Source organism: Oryctolagus cuniculus, chromosome 5, assembly GCF_051225735.1.
Source record: "Oryctolagus cuniculus isolate XC-2025 breed Fujian yellow rabbit chromosome 5, ASM5122573v1, whole genome shotgun sequence".
NCBI classification, from domain to species: domain Eukaryota; kingdom Metazoa; phylum Chordata; class Mammalia; order Lagomorpha; family Leporidae; genus Oryctolagus; species Oryctolagus cuniculus.
In genome coordinates this window covers 68,844,895-68,850,751 of record NC_142871.1, presented here as the reverse complement: position 1 = coordinate 68,850,751, position 5,857 = coordinate 68,844,895, and the positions used below count along the sequence as shown (strand labels likewise).

The 5,857-nt window shown below is 36.7% G+C and overlaps 1 pseudogene; it reads right to left on the bottom strand.

Moving 5' to 3' along the window:
- Nucleotides 1–4,191: 4,191 nt before the first annotated feature.
- On the bottom strand, nucleotides 4,192–5,513 carry LOC103349917 (dihydroxyacetone phosphate acyltransferase pseudogene; annotated as a pseudogene).
- Nucleotides 5,514–5,857: the final 344 nt, after the last annotated feature.

The following is a 5,857-nucleotide window of genomic DNA, read 5'->3' as shown; positions in this document are numbered from 1 at the left end:
TTTCTTTAAATATTTATTTTATTTCTTTTTAATATCTTTTGCCATTTTACTAGATTTTCTATCTTCACATCATTTTATGGTGCTGATTGTCTTTCTCTGTTTATGTATGTGGTACATCCTTAAATATTTGTAATGCTGGTCTGATAGTGTTGACTTTTCTCATTTTTTTATGCCTTAGAAGGTCTTTATTTAACCTTCATTTATGAATGGGAGCTTCACTCAGTAAAGTATTCTGGGTTGCAAAGTTTTTTCTTTCAGAACTTGGACTATCACTCCCCATTCTCTCTTGGGTTTTAGTGTTTCTATTGAGAAATAGCCTGCAATTTAATGGCAGTTCCTTTAAAAGTGACCTGACACTTATAAATTTTAGGTTCCTTATTAATGCTTTGTGGTGGAATGAGAAGGCCATGCCAACATGGCTGCTGGCAAAGGAGCCTGCCCTGCAACAGACTGTGATTGGATGGCTTCAGAAACTACATGGTAATGGAGCCTGCCTGGCAACAGACTGTGATTGGATGGCTTCAGAAACTGCCTGGCAACAGGCTGTGATTTGTTAGGGCATAGACTGCCCCTTGACCAGTTTGGCTACCTTGGCTATATAAGCTGCTGTACCAACTGAAATAAATGAGTTGGCAGACTGCTCTCCTCTGGCCTGCTTTCACCCAACTCCCGGGGTCTGTGTGGTGACTCTGCGTCTCTTGCCCCCACTGCGCTCCTCCTCTCAGAATGAATCCACAGCAACAGATCTTGGACTATCAGTCTCCATTCTTTCCTGGATTTTAGGGTTTCTATTGAGAAATAGCCTGCAATTTAATGGGAGTTCCTTTAAATTTTAGGTTCCTTGTTAATGCTTTACTTTTGAAAATATGACTATAATGTGTTATGGTGAGGACATTTTCTCATTATGCCTATTTGGGGTTCTATTTGCCTCCTGTATTTGGATGTTCATATCTTTCATAGCTTTCTGCTATTATTTCATCAAATAAGTTTTGAATATCATTCTTTTCTTTCATTCCTTTAGGAATTCCTAAAAATTTTGTATTGGATCATTTGATGATATCTCAGAGACATTAAACACTATTTTTATTCTTTTAAATAATTTCTTTTTTTCTTCTCCTTTTCATTATTTTCTTATCTCACTGATATATATATATTTATATGCACATATAAAAGATTTATTTTTATTATTTATTTGAAAGACAGAGTTACAAAGAGAAGTAGAGACAGAGGGAAATGTCTTCCATCTGCTGGTTCACTCCCCAAGTGGCTGCAGCAGCCACAGCTGCGCTTATCTGAAGCCAGGAGCCAGGAGCTTTCTCCCAGTCTCCCATGTGAGTGCAGGGGCCCAAGCACTTGGGCTATCCTCTACTGCTTTCCCAGGCCATAGCAGAGAGCTGGATCTGAAGTGGAGCAGCAAGGACTAGAACCAGCACCCCAATGGGATGCCAGCGCTTAAGGCCAGGGCATTAATCTGCTGCACCACAGCACCGGCCCCACTGAAATATATTTTTAAAACCTGTCTTCCAGAGCAGATGTTCTTTTTGATCATATCATGTGTTGTTAAGGCTTTCCATTGTATAATTTATTTGACATATTGTTTGTTTATAATATTTCTGTTTCATTCTTTTTGATTATGTCTATATCTTCACTGAATCCCATGCTTGTTATGTGCCTCTTGGTGTTTGGTTTGGTAGATTGCTTTAGCTTTAGTTCCAGTCTGATTTTGTAGTATATTCTTCCTAGGCCATTATTCACTGTAGTTAATGGTAGCCAGAGTAGGGATCTGGGCTATTCTTGTGCTCAGGTTAGTCACTGACATCCCTATTCCACAGTTCTCAAGCCAACTCCCAAGGGAGTGACTGGTTTGATGAGCAGCTCAGGGTGTTGAGTGCAGGCTTTGTTGGTGCTGTGGTGTGCCTTGTACATGGACTCCCAACCAGCATCAAACTTGGTTAGTGGAATTTAAAGATAAATGCCAGTTCTAGGAGCTGGATGGTTGTACAGACTCCTATTTACTGCTGAGATCCAGAGCTAGAGTGGGTAAAGGAGGTGAGTCCCACAGATTCTGTCTGAGACAGTTGCTGGAGCTATGAGAATGACTTTGGCTTTGTGACAGCAAAATAAACTATCTTGGGCTATTCCCCATGGGCTGTTCATTTTAGATATGGCAAATATGTAGCTTTTTTTTTTTTTTTTGACAGACAGAGTTAGACAGTGAGAGAGAGAGACACTTCCTTTTCTGTTGGTTTGCCCCACAATGGCCACTATGGCCGGTGTACTGTGTTGATCCAAAGCCAGGAGCCAGGTGCTTCTCCTGGTCTCCCATGCGGGTGCAGGGCCCAAGCACTTAGGCCATCCTCCACTGCCTTACCAGGCCACAGCAGAGAACTGAACTGGAAGAGGAGCAACCGGGACAAAATCCAGTGCCCCTACTGGGGCTAGAACCAGGTGTGCCAGTGCTGCAGGCAGAGGATTAGCCTAGTGAGCCATGGTGCCAGCCAAATCTGTAGCTTTAAAAGTAATTACATATTGCTGCTGAGAAGCTAAATTAGGACAAATTTCTGAAAACATGCAAATTATCAGAACAAAAACATTTTACTAAGTGATATATTTATTTAAATATGACTTCTAGAAAAATTGGAAATAATAACAGTAAATATGCATAACTCCATATTTCTGAATAATAATGTTGTAAATAATCTTTAACACTTCCTGACTGTTTATACTATACTAGGAACTGAATTAAATGGTTTATATGTAAGTCTTTGGAAGCAAAAGATTTTAGTTTCAAGTTCAGGCTTGTCATATTTGCTGTATGATCTTAAGAAATAATTTAATTTTTGCGTAATCCAGGAAGTTCACCTCTAAACTTTGATGATAGTAGCACATTACAACAAATGTTAGTATATAAGTTAAATGAAAAAATACCAGTGGGAACATCTGACTAAAATTCATTTCTGTATTAGTTCTGTATTAGTTGCGTATTTGTTCTGGATGAGCTAAAGGAATAACCTGAAGCCTGGTTAATATTTAAATGTTATTAATTTCAATATTTATATTTTATATTTGTTGATACTTTAAATATCAGAACAAAAAGAAATTTTAAAAGAAGCCCATGGCTAATTGTTGCTCAAAGAGAAATTACATTATCAAGGATATTTGTCTTTAGCTATGCCATACATTTGAGTCAACCCTGAATGCCTGCATAAAGAGAAATGAAACAGAAAATCAAATCATCAAAAATGTCTCCTATGAATACAAATGTATAAGACATGGATAAATACTTCAAAAAGTTGAGGGATACTAACTATTATGACAGTTAAGAGTCTTTTGTTCTTTTTTCTTGAATCTCATAAGACTAGAAACTAAAAAGATGAAACTTCGTAATACAAGGAAATGTAATTGAGACAATAGGCTTAGAAAAAAATGACAAGATGATTTAGAACAAATGTAAATGTCTCTGGTGAATAAGTGCAGCAATTTAAGAACAGAGAATTCAAGTCTGAAACTCTAAAAACTAAAATTAAAGGAGCCACACATCCATACTGTGTTATATAGGCTTGTTATATTTGCTCTTGTTACTGCATATAAGCAAGGACGGTACAAGGAATCAAATACAATGAGTGTAGCAGTTACTATTTGTTTTCTTAATATCCCAAACAAATTAACATACTACAAAAGCCATTTTATTGTGTAGAGCAGGAATTCTTACAGAGTTCATCTTCTAACACTTATCGCTACAATTTGAAAGACTAAAACAGCTGAGGAGGAATCCATTTCTTGTGGTGAGGAGAATACAAAAAATAGCTGCATTCTTAAATCATCATACTGTTGCTTTTCTATGCCTTATAACCTAAGTCAACTTTTTATTTCAATCCCATGAGCAATATACCATTCCTTGTGTGTCACAAGTACTCTCTCAAATGATTACTATGTTCTTTGCCATTTTTCAAAAGATTGTTTTATTTTAAAACACAGTCATTGGATACAAATGCCTTTTAAGCATTGTGGTGGGGAAGATTACACTGATTTGCTCACACTGATCGTTTCTTCCTCTCTACTGAATTCTCTGTTCTTGAGGTCTTATGAAGGGCATGAAGAAAGCTCTTCTTTTACTTCCCTATTGCTGTAAAAACAGTCCTTTGACGACAGTAATCATGTGCCCAAATTTTCCATAATTGGTGATTATTATTAAAGTTTTACAGTGGTTACTTTTCCTATTGGTATTTTACATCTAAGCATTTCATCTAATTTGGTTGTCCCAGGTTCATTCACACTAAATACATAATCATTATTTACTTTCTTCTTCTCTATTACACTAAACCTCACAAAAGCTGCTGAAGCATTTTGTGTGCATCAGAATACATCATAACATTGAGCGGTGCTTTGATTGAGAAGATGACTTGTGAATTTTCTAACAGAAAGCAAGTACCATTTCTCAGTGAAGTAGTCCACTTCTTTGAAGAGGTATATGCAAATTATCTCATCTGATAACATTCTACAAAAGGTCTGAAGAGTCCTATTAAAAATTCTAACATAGAATTTTCTTTCTCTGTAAGCAGACTGCTCTGCGTAGCAACTTGTATGGCCTTACTTTTACAAAGCAGATAAAAACTTTCTTCAAAGATTCCAGTGATTCCTGGAAAGAAGATGAACTCATCTGGAAAACATCATGTAGGAAATGGAAGCAGTAGTAGATATCCTCTTTCCTGAAGCCATGTGTCATCTGCAGTGCCATAGCATCTAAGAATGGATAGACAAAATTGTTGAGTAACAGGTTCTGATCAGTCTAGCATGTGAACAGAGTGATATGTTAGAAAATAAGTACATCACAACTTTTGAGTCTGCAGATTCCAATTTCAGAATCACCTGGTCTTCGACAAGACTGACAATACTGAAATGCACTGGATCTGGACTGAACAACCTCCTGAGAAGGCTCATTTATTAGACCAGATGACCTTCTAGCCAAAAGGTCTGTTCAGATGTGCTGTCAAAGTTCTTGAGTGGCCAACACTGAAGCACAATAACAACCAGGTCCATGAAGTCCCCACTTGGTTTCCAATTTGAGCTATCTGCATTTTGTAGGAAACCTCAGTAAAAAAGGTATGCATGTCCTCAGACTTCTGAAGATTATAACTTGGAATCAAGTTATATGGGCTCCTACTCATCCTCCTGGTGCCAGATGTTGAAGTGACAAGAAGTCTCCATAGTAAGCGCGCATATTTACAAAACTTTTCAGAGATAATACTTCTGGCTTTCAACAGTCTACTTGTAATTCTTTTGGCTTAGGAATCCTAGAAGTCGATATGCTTAAAGAATTTCTTCCAATATATATCATAACTGATGCTAATTGGAACAAGGTAGGAATTAGAAACTTCTCATTTAAAAATGGTTCCATTATAATAATCAAAAGATGAAATTCAGAAGTCAGTGTTTTGGCAGAGCAGCTTCTTGTCCATGAAAAATCCAACAAGGGCATAATCATTCTGTAATATACCTGACCTCCAATCCATGTTCCCACCCACCCTCCTCCTTCTGTTTCCATTCAGCCCGTTAATTTGTACAATGATCTACTCTCAGTTTATTTTATAACAAAAGATTAAACCTACACTAAGTAAATAATTCAATAAATGGTAAAAAAAAAATTGTACCTCAGCAATAGAAATAAGGGCTCTAACAAACATAAAATCTCAAAATGTCAATTTCTCTCATATATGTACATATGTATATGTGTATATATATATAAATATAGCCTTTTTGTTACTTTAATAGTTAACACTAATCAGGGAAAACATTGTATTTGTCTTTTTAACTGGTTTATTTCACTAAGTATGATGGTTTCCAGTTGCATCCATTT